Genomic DNA, 12,161 nt, shown 5'->3' with positions numbered 1-12,161 from the left:
TTCATCTGGCCAGGATCTTCAGCTCTCACTGGATCGGGATGGGAATCAGCACCGCCAAGTCCGAGTCCATGGTTCTCGCCCGGAAAAAGGGTGGAGTGCCATCTCCGGGTTGGGGAGGAGATCTTGCCCCAAGTGGAGGAGTTCAAGTACCTTGGAGTCTTGTTCACGAGTGATGAAAGAGTGGATCGTGAGATCGTCTTCAGTAATGCGAACACTGTATCGATCCGTTGAGCTGAGCCGGGAGGCAAAGCTCTCAATTTACCGGTCGATCTATGTTCCCATCCTCACCTATGGTCATGGTCTTTGGGTTATGACTGAAAGGACAAGATCACGGGTACAAGATCTACGTTCCCATCCTCACCTATGGTCATGGTCTTTGGGTTATGACTGAAAGGACAAGATCACGGGTACAAGATCTACGTTCCCATCCTCACCTATGGTCATGGTCTTTTGGTTATGACTGAAAGGACAAGATCACGGGTACAAGATCTACGTTCCCATCCTCACCTATGGTCATGGTCTTTGGGTTATGACCGAAAGGACAAGATCACGGGTACAAGATCTACGTTCCCATCCTCACCTATGGTCATTGTCTTTGGGTTATGACCGAAAGGACAAGATCACGGGTACAAGATCTACGTTCCCATCCTCACCTATGGTCATGGTCTTTGGGTTATGACTGAAAGGACAAGATCACGGGTACAAGCGGCCGAAATGAGTTTCCTCCGCCGGGTGATGGGTCTCTCCCTTAGAGATAGGGTGAGTAACGGCTGACCTCCTAATTTTAACTACACAGTAGACACTCTGGGGGCCTTGTACACATGCATGGGGGGTTTGGGGTTCGGCGCACCCCTCATTGCCTCGTCGGCCGGCGGGGACTGCGGTCTGGTGGCCTGCCAGGCTTTTATTCATTTATTATTGTTATATATATTTTTTTATTTTTAATGTATTTATTATTTTTATTTTTATTATTTACTTATTTCTATTTTATTTTATTTTTTAAATTTTATTTTTTATTTTATTTTATTTTTTTATTTTTTATTTTTTTAATCTTATTATTTATTTGTGTGTGGCGTCGCGCGGGTCTCACTTCCTGTTGGATGGGGTCCGTGCCCGTGTGGCCCGACCTTGCGCTGTGGGGTCTCTGTTGGTGACTTGGTGTGGTGGCGGCGCAGCCCCCGTGTCTGGTCTGGATGCTGTGTCTCGGTTGTTTGGGCGGTGGTGTGTTTGTGCGGGTTTGGGTTGGGGTGGGGGGCCTTTTGGTTGGGGGGGTTGTTGGTGTCTCTTGTTTGCGTGTTGGCGTTCGGGCTGACCGGCGGGCTGGCGCCGGCTGGTCTCCGTGGCCCTGGTGGCGTGTGGTTGCTGGTCGCAGTTTTTTTTGATCGCTTTGATTTGATTGGCTGGTGCTGGCTGTCTGGGGTTATTGCGGCTGCTGTTTCTGCTGCCGTTTGTTTGTGGTGTGGGCGCCCGTGGCTGCTGGGTCTGGTGCAGGGGTGTGGCTGATGTTGTGACTGGTGGCAGCGCGCGCGCGTGATGGCTGTCGGGGCTGACGAACTGTGTATATGTATGTATATGTGTGTGTATGTATGTATGTTTATATATGTGTATGTGTACATATGTGTATGTATATGTATATATGTGTATGTGTGGGTATGTATACGTGTATGTGTGTATGTGTATGTATATATGTATGTATGTATGTATATTTCTGGGGGTACGCTCTGGGCCTGCCTGTCAGACGGGGGTCGACGCCTCAGGCTACTGCATCCGAACTGCGTGTCTGGAGCTCCTGGGTCCCGCTGTCCATCCCTTCCGGGTGCCCGTCTTGGTTGGGGCCTGTTGGGCCTAGTCCCTGCCCTGCGTCTATTGTGGTAGCTTGGTGCTGCAAGGTATTCCGAGGTGCTGCGAGTCGGCCAGTTGCTGGGGTAGTGACCTTGTTTGTCAGCATGTCTGTGATCTTCTTTTAATTCTTTTTTTTTTTAAATTAATTAATTAATTAATTAATTAATTTATTTATTTTTTAATATATTTTATTAATATTATTTTTTAATTTTCCCCTCCCTCAGGGGGGGGGGGGCTCGGCGGGGCGGTTGCTGGTTGTTCCATCTCCATCGTTGGGGTCCCTGCGGGTGGGGTGGGTGGTTCCCGTGGCCCTGTGCCTGGGTGGTCCTGCGGCGGCCGGTTTGGGTGGGGTGGCCGGGGGCTGGCCTCGCCGCGCTCTCCGGGGGTGGGGGGTGGGCTCGTGGGGGCCCGGTTGCCGGTGGGGCGGGGGCGGTCTTCCCGTCCGGTTGCGGGGAGTCTCTGGGTCCCTCGGGCGGGGCGTCTCGCCTTTCTGCCCGTGTGGGGTGTGGTCTCTCGCTGGCTTGGGGTCTGGCTGTCCCCTGCTTTTCTCGTGCCCTGTCCTCTGCCGGGTGCGTCTGTCTGCGGCCTGCTGCTGGCCCTTGTGGGCGGTACGGTGGGTCGGGCTCTGGGGTTCCTGTCGCTGGCCGGCTTGGCTGCGTGGGGGCGGTGGTCCCTGGTTCCCTGGGCACCACGCCTCCTGTTTGTGGGTTGGGCTCTCGGGGGTGATGGGGCCGTGCTCTGGCTCCCACGCACTCTGGGAGTCGAATGTATTGTACATGCAAATTCACATATGCTCACATACGTACATAGGTACCTACGCTCCCACATACATACACAAATACAGTACATATTTACCTACCTAATGTTCGTACATCCACACGCACATTCAATATACAAACATACACATACACATACTGTACATATACATTCACTGTACAAACACATATACACATTCTGTACATATACATTCATTGTACAAACACATATACACATTCTGTACATATACAAGTACATATGCATACTTACACTCATGCACATAATCACGTTTCATCAAACATATATTGACGTTGTTGCCCTAGGGTAAACTGGGTGTAACACATGGCACACTGACAAAGCTTAACCTATTGTGACTATAACAATCTACAAGGTTAATGTAGGTTGCTTCTCTTTCTCCCCCTCCATTTTTCTGCATTCTTTCGTATCTCAAGTTATCATGACGTATATGTATTGTTGCATTTAAACAACTGTATTGTTGATAATAAAGGTAAATTATTGGTATTGTTCATTATCAATAGCGCTATTTCTATTGGTATTTGTATTGATCCATTTGTAGTGTAATAATGCTCATTGTCATTTCTGTATTATTTTTTATTTTTCGCTAACTGCTTATTTGCTATTACTTTTACCATCATATTTGTACATGTCGTATTTGCTGATGTTGCTCTATTGTTGTTGTTGTTGTTTTTGTCTCTCTGTCTAATCCCCCTTTTGTCCCCACAATTTCCCCCTCTGTCTTCGTTTTTTTCTCTTTCTATCCCCTCCTGCTCCGGCCCGGCTGCACTAAATGATAATATAAATACATTTAATAAAGTCAAATACAAATAAGGCAACAAGAGAAGTATCCTACACTTCTCTTTTGTAAAGTAAATCTGAACAGCCGACATGGGCATCTACATCAACTATATGATTTATAATTAATTTAATTTAAAAAAAAAAAAAAAAAAAAAAAAAAAAAAAATTTCAAGGTAAAATTTTTTTTTCAAGGTTAAAAATGATTTTCAAGGTACAAAAAAAATTTTCAAGGTAAAATTGTTTTTTTCAAGGTAAATTTTTTTTTTCAAGGTAAAAAATGATTTTCAAGGTACAAAAAAATTTTCAAGGTAAAATTGTTTTTTTCAAGGTAAATTTTTTTTTCAAGGTAAAAAATGATTTTCAAGGTACAAAAAAATTTTCAAGGAAAATTTTTTTTTTCAAGGTAAACATTTTTTTTCAAGGTAAAAAATGATTTTCAAGGTAAAAAATGATTTTCAAGGTACAAAATTTTTTTCAAGGTAACATTTTTTTTTCAAGGTAACATTTTTTTTTCAAGGTAAAAAATGATTTTCAAGGTACAAAACAATTTTCAAGGTAAAATTTTTTTTTCAAGGTAAATTTTTTTTTCAAGGTTAAAAATGATTTTCAAGGTACAAAAAAATTTTCAAGGTAAAATTTTTTTTTTCAAGGTAAATTTTTTTTTTCAAGGTAAATTTTTTTTTTCAAGGTAAAAAATGATTTTCAAGGTACAAAAAAATTTTCAAGGTAAAATTTTTTTTCCAAGGTAAAATTTTTTTTTCAAGGTAAAAAATGATTTTCAAGGTAAAAAATTATTTTCAAGGTACAAAAAAAATTTCAAGGTAGTGTAAAGAGTCACTAGATTTGTAAATATAACTAGTAAATAATACCGCAACTAGTAAATAGAAGTAAGTGTAACTCGTAAGTAGAAGTGTAACAAAAAAAAACAAAAAAAAAAAAAAAAAAAAAAAAAATAACTATATGATTTGCCTGAGAAGCTGGACAGGACACAAAAAAAAAAAAAAGAAAAAAAAAAAGAAAAAAAAAAAAAAAAGAGATAGGGTGAGAAGCTCTGCCATCCGGGGGGAGCTCAAAGTAAAACCGCTGCTCCTCCACATGGAGAGGAGCCAGATGAGGTGGTTCGGGCATCTGGTCAGGATGCCACCCGAACGCCTCCCTAGGGAGATGGATGGATACTGATTATGATGCTAGTCTAGCACGGAAACATGAGTTTGTGTTGTTCCCACACCCCTAAAAGGTCACAGATGTTTGCACAAATAAATCTAATTCCCATCCTCACCTATGGTCATGGTCTTTGGGTTATGACTGAAAGGACAAGATCACGGGTACAAGATCTACGTTCCCATCCTCACCTATGGTCATGGTCTTTGGGTTATGACTGAAAGGACAAGATCACGGGTACAAGATCTACGTTCCCATCCTCACCTATGGTCATGGTCTTTGGGTTATGACTGAAAGGACAAGATCACGGGTACAAGATCTACGTTCCCATCCTCACCTATGGTCATGGTCTTTGGGTTATGACCGAAAGGACAAGATCACGGGTACAAGATCTACGTTCCCATCCTCACCTATGGTCATGGTCTTTGGGTTATGACCGAAAGGACAAGATCACGGGTACAAGATCTACGTTCCCATCCTCACCTATGGTCATGGTCTTTGGGTTATGACTGAAAGGACAAGATCACGGGTACAAGATCTACGTTCCCATCCTCACCTATGGTCATGGTCTTTGGGTTATGACCGAAAGGACAAGATCACGGGTACAAGTTCTACGTTCCCATCCTCACCTATGGTCATGGTCTTTGGGTTATGACCGAAAGGACAAGATCACGGGTACAAGATCTACGTTCCCATCCTCACCTATGGTCATGGTCTTTGGGTTATGACTGAAAGGACAAGATCACGGGTACAAGATCTACGTTCCCATCCTTACCTATGGTCATGGTCTTTGGGTTATGACCAAAAGGACAAGATCACGGGTACAAGATCTACGTTCCCATCCTCACCTATGGTCATGGTCTTTGCGTTATGACCGAAAGGACAAGATCACGGGTACAAGATCTACGTTCCCATCCTCACCTATGGTCATGGTCTTTGGGTTATGACTGAAAGGACAAGATCACGGGTACAAGATCTACGTTCCCATCCTCACCTATGGTCATGGTCTTTGGGTTATGACTGAAAGGACAAGATCACGGGTACAAGATCTACGTTCCCATCCTCACCTATGGTCATGGTCTTTGGGTTATGACTGAAAGGACAAGATCACGGGTACAAGATCTACGTTCCCATCCTCACCTATGTTCATGATCTATGGGTTATGACTGAAAGGACAAGATCACGGGTACAAGATCTACGTTCCCATCCTCACCTATGGTCATGGTCTTTGGGTTATGACCGAAAGGACAAGATCACGGGTACAAGATCTACGTTCCCATCCTCACCTATGGTCATGGTCTTTGGGTTATGACTGAAAGGACAAGATCACGGGTACAAGATCTACGTTCCCATCCTCACCTATGGTCATGGTCTTTGGGTTATGACCGAAAGGACAAGATCACGGGTACAAGTTCTACGTTCCCATCCTCACCTATGGTCATGGTCTTTGGGTTATGACCGAAAGGACAAGATCACGGGTACAAGATCTACGTTCCCATCCTCACCTATGGTCATGGTCTTTGGGTTATGACTGAAAGGACAAGATCACGGGTACAAGATCTACGTTCCCATCCTTACCTATGGTCATGGTCTTTGGGTTATGACCAAAAGGACAAGATCACGGGTACAAGATCTACGTTCCCATCCTCACCTATGGTCATGGTCTTTGCGTTATGACCGAAAGGACAAGATCACGGGTACAAGATCTACGTTCCCATCCTCACCTATGGTCATGGTCTTTGGGTTATGACTGAAAGGACAAGATCACGGGTACAAGATCTACGTTCCCATCCTCACCTATGGTCATGGTCTTTGGGTTATGACTGAAAGGACAAGATCACGGGTACAAGATCTACGTTCCCATCCTCACCTATGGTCATGGTCTTTGGGTTATGACTGAAAGGACAAGATCACGGGTACAAGATCTACGTTCCCATCCTCACCTATGTTCATGATCTATGGGTTATGACTGAAAGGACAAGATCACGGGTACAAGATCTACGTTCCCATCCTCACCTATGGTCATGGTCTTTGGGTTATGACCGAAAGGACAAGATCACGGGTACAAGATCTACGTTCCCATCCTCACCTATGGTCATGGTCTTTGGGTTATGACTGAAAGGACAAGATCACGGGTACAAGATCTACGTTCCCATCCTCACCTATGGTCATGGTCTTTGGGTTATGACCGAAAGGACAAGATCACGGGTACACGATCTACGTTCCCATCCTCACCTATGGTCATGGTCTTTGGGTTATGACCGAAAGGACAAGATCACGGGTACAAGATCTACGTTCCCATCCTCACCTATGGTCATGGTCTTTGGGTTATGACCGAAAGGACAAGATCACGGGTACAAGATCTACGTTCCCATCCTCACCTATGGTCATGGTCTTTGGGTTATGACCGAAAGGACAAGATCACGGGTACAAGATCTACGTTCCCATCCTCACCTATGGTCATGGTCTTTGGGTTATGACTGAAAGGACAAGATCACGGGTACAAGATCTACGTTCCCATCCTCACCTATGGTCATGGTCTTTGGGTTATGACTGAAAGGACAAGATCACGGGTACAAGATCTACGTTCCCATCCTCACCTATGGTCATGGTCTTTGGGTTATGACTGAAAGGACAAGATCACGGGTACAAGATCTACGTTCCCATCCTCACCTATGGTCATGGTCTTTGGGTTATGACTGAAAGGACAAGATCACGGGTACAAGATCTACGTTCCCATCCTCACCTATGGTCATGGTCTTTGGGTTATGACCGAAAGGACAAGATCACGGGTACAAGATCTACGTTCCCATCCTCACCTATGGTCATGGTCTTTGGGTTATGACTGAAAGGACAAGATCACGGGTACAAGATCTACGTTCCCATCCTCACCTATGGTCATGGTCTTTGGGTTATGACTGAAAGGACAAGATCACGGGTACAAGATCTACGTTCCCATCCTCACCTATGGTCATGGTCTTTGGGTTATGACTGAAAGGACAAGATCACGGGTACAAGATCTACGTTCCCATCCTCACCTATGGTCATGGTCTTTGGGTTATGACTGAAAGGACAAGATCACGGGTACAAGATCTACGTTCCCATCCTCACCTATGTTCATGATCTATGGGTTATGACTGAAAGGACAAGATCACGGGTACAAGATCTACGTTCCCATCCTCACCTATGGTCATGGTCTTTGGGTTATGACCGAAAGGACAAGATCACGGGTACAAGATCTACGTTCCCATCCTCACCTATGGTCATGGTCTTTGGGTTATGACTGAAAGGACAAGATCACGGGTACAAGATCTACGTTCCCATCCTCACCTATGGTCATGGTCTTTGGGTTATGACCGAAAGGACAAGATCACGGGTACACGATCTACGTTCCCATCCTCACCTATGGTCATGGTCTTTGGGTTATGACCGAAAGGACAAGATCACGGGTACAAGATCTACGTTCCCATCCTCACCTATGGTCATGGTCTTTGGGTTATGACCGAAAGGACAAGATCACGGGTACAAGATCTACGTTCCCATCCTCACCTATGGTCATGGTCTTTGGGTTATGACCGAAAGGACAAGATCACGGGTACAAGATCTACGTTCCCATCCTCACCTATGGTCATGGTCTTTGGGTTATGACTGAAAGGACAAGATCACGGGTACAAGATCTACGTTCCCATCCTCACCTATGGTCATGGTCTTTGGGTTATGACTGAAAGGACAAGATCACGGGTACAAGATCTACGTTCCCATCCTCACCTATGGTCATGGTCTTTGGGTTATGACTGAAAGGACAAGATCACGGGTACAAGATCTACGTTCCCATCCTCACCTATGGTCATGGTCTTTGGGTTATGACTGAAAGGACAAGATCACGGGTACAAGATCTACGTTCCCATCCTCACCTATGGTCATGGTCTTTGGGTTATGACCGAAAGGACAAGATCACGGGTACAAGATCTACGTTCCCATCCTCACCTATGGTCATGGTCTTTGGGTTATGACCGAAAGGACAAGATCACGGGTACAAGATCTACGTTCCCATCCTCACCTATGGTCATGGTCTTTGGGTTATGACTGAAAGGACAAGATCACGGGTACAAGATCTACGTTCCCATCCTCACCTATGGTCATGGTCTTTGGGTTATGACCGAAAGGACAAGATCACGGGTACAAGTTCTACGTTCCCATCCTCACCTATGGTCATGGTCTTTGGGTTATGACCGAAAGGACAAGATCACGGGTACAAGATCTACGTTCCCATCCTCACCTATGGTCATGGTCTTTGGGTTATGACTGAAAGGACAAGATCACGGGTACAAGATCTACGTTCCCATCCTTACCTATGGTCATGGTCTTTGGGTTATGACCAAAAGGACAAGATCACGGGTACAAGATCTACGTTCCCATCCTCACCTATGGTCATGGTCTTTGCGTTATGACCGAAAGGACAAGATCACGGGTACAAGATCTACGTTCCCATCCTCACCTATGGTCATGGTCTTTGGGTTATGACTGAAAGGACAAGATCACGGGTACAAGATCTACGTTCCCATCCTCACCTATGGTCATGGTCTTTGGGTTATGACTGAAAGGACAAGATCACGGGTACAAGATCTACGTTCCCATCCTCACCTATGGTCATGGTCTTTGGGTTATGACTGAAAGGACAAGATCACGGGTACAAGATCTACGTTCCCATCCTCACCTATGTTCATGATCTATGGGTTATGACTGAAAGGACAAGATCACGGGTACAAGATCTACGTTCCCATCCTCACCTATGGTCATGGTCTTTGGGTTATGACCGAAAGGACAAGATCACGGGTACAAGATCTACGTTCCCATCCTCACCTATGGTCATGGTCTTTGGGTTATGACTGAAAGGACAAGATCACGGGTACAAGATCTACGTTCCCATCCTCACCTATGGTCATGGTCTTTGGGTTATGACCGAAAGGACAAGATCACGGGTACAAGTTCTACGTTCCCATCCTCACCTATGGTCATGGTCTTTGGGTTATGACCGAAAGGACAAGATCACGGGTACAAGATCTACGTTCCCATCCTCACCTATGGTCATGGTCTTTGGGTTATGACTGAAAGGACAAGATCACGGGTACAAGATCTACGTTCCCATCCTTACCTATGGTCATGGTCTTTGGGTTATGACCAAAAGGACAAGATCACGGGTACAAGATCTACGTTCCCATCCTCACCTATGGTCATGGTCTTTGCGTTATGACCGAAAGGACAAGATCACGGGTACAAGATCTACGTTCCCATCCTCACCTATGGTCATGGTCTTTGGGTTATGACTGAAAGGACAAGATCACGGGTACAAGATCTACGTTCCCATCCTCACCTATGGTCATGGTCTTTGGGTTATGACTGAAAGGACAAGATCACGGGTACAAGATCTACGTTCCCATCCTCACCTATGGTCATGGTCTTTGGGTTATGACTGAAAGGACAAGATCACGGGTACAAGATCTACGTTCCCATCCTCACCTATGTTCATGATCTATGGGTTATGACTGAAAGGACAAGATCACGGGTACAAGATCTACGTTCCCATCCTCACCTATGGTCATGGTCTTTGGGTTATGACCGAAAGGACAAGATCACGGGTACAAGATCTACGTTCCCATCCTCACCTATGGTCATGGTCTTTGGGTTATGACTGAAAGGACAAGATCACGGGTACAAGATCTACGTTCCCATCCTCACCTATGGTCATGGTCTTTGGGTTATGACCGAAAGGACAAGATCACGGGTACACGATCTACGTTCCCATCCTCACCTATGGTCATGGTCTTTGGGTTATGACCGAAAGGACAAGATCACGGGTACAAGATCTACGTTCCCATCCTCACCTATGGTCATGGTCTTTGGGTTATGACCGAAAGGACAAGATCACGGGTACAAGATCTACGTTCCCATCCTCACCTATGGTCATGGTCTTTGGGTTATGACCGAAAGGACAAGATCACGGGTACAAGATCTACGTTCCCATCCTCACCTATGGTCATGGTCTTTGGGTTATGACTGAAAGGACAAGATCACGGGTACAAGATCTACGTTCCCATCCTCACCTATGGTCATGGTCTTTGGGTTATGACTGAAAGGACAAGATTACGGGTACAAGATTTACGTTCCCATCCTCACCTATAGTCATGGTCTTTGGGTTATGACCGAAAGGACAAGATCACGGGTACAAGATCTACGTTCCCATCCTCACCTATGGTCATGGTCTTTGGGTTATGACTGAAAGGACAAGATCACGGGTACAAGATCTACGTTCCCATCCTCACCTATGGTCATGGTCTTTGGGTTATGACCGAAAGGACAAGATCACGGGTACAAGATCTACGTTCCCATCCTCACCTATGGTCATGGTCTTTGGGTTATGACCGAAAGGACAAGATCACGGGTACAAGATCTACGTTCCCATCCTCACCTATGGTCATGGTCTTTGGGTTATTACTGAAAGGACAAGATCACGGGTACAAGATCTACGTTCCCATCCTCACCTATGGTCATGGTCTTTGGGTTATGACCGAAAGGACAAGATCACGGGTACAAGATCTACGTTCCCATCCTCACCTATGGTCATGGTCTTTGGGTTATGACCGAAAGGACAAGATCATGGGTACAAGCGGCCAAAATGAGTTTCCTCCGCCGGGTGATGGGTCTCTCCCTTAGAGATAGGGTGAGAAGCTCTGTCATCCGGGGGGAACTCAAAGTAAAACCGCTGCTCCTCCACATCGAGAGGAGCCAGATGAGGTGGTTCGGGCATCTGGTCAGGATGCCACCCGAACGCCTCCCTAGGGAGATGGATGGATACTGATTATGATGCTAGTCTAGCACGGAAACATGAGTTTGTGTTGTTCCCACACTCCTAAAAGGTCACAGATGTTTGCACAAATAAATCTAATTCCCATCCTCACCTATGGTCATGGTCTTTGGGTTATGACCGAAAGGACAAGATCACGGGTACAAGATCTACGTTCCCATCCTCACCTATGGTCATGGTCTTTGGGTTATGACCGAAAGGACAAGATCACGGGTACAAGATCTACGTTCCCATCCTCACCTATGGTCATGGTCTTTGGGTTATGACTGAAAGGACAAGATCACGGGTACAAGATCTACGTTCCCATCCTCACCTATGGTCATGGTCTTTGGGTTATGACCGAAAGGACAAGATCACGGGTACAAGATCTACGTTCCCATCCTCACCTATGGTCATGGTCTTTGGGTTATGACCGAAAGGACAAGATCACGGGTACAAGCGGCCGAAATGAGTTTCCTCCGCCGGGTGATGGGTCTCTCCCTTAGAGATAGGGTGAGAAGATCTGCCATCCGGGGGGAGCTCAAAGTAAAACCGCTGCTCCTCCACATGGAGAGGAGCCAGATGAGGTGGTTCGGGCATCTGGTCAGGATGCCACCCGAACGCCTCCCTAGGAAGGTGTTTCGGGCACATCCGACCGGTAGGAGGCCACGGGGAAGACCCAGGACACGTTGGGAAGACTATGTCTCCCGGCTGGCCTGGAAAGGCCTCGGGATCCCCCGGG

The sequence above is a fragment of the Nerophis lumbriciformis genome, linkage group LG33, assembly GCF_033978685.3.
Source record: "Nerophis lumbriciformis linkage group LG33, RoL_Nlum_v2.1, whole genome shotgun sequence".
NCBI lineage: Eukaryota > Metazoa > Chordata > Actinopteri > Syngnathiformes > Syngnathidae > Nerophis > Nerophis lumbriciformis.
This window is presented reverse-complemented; position numbering follows the sequence as displayed.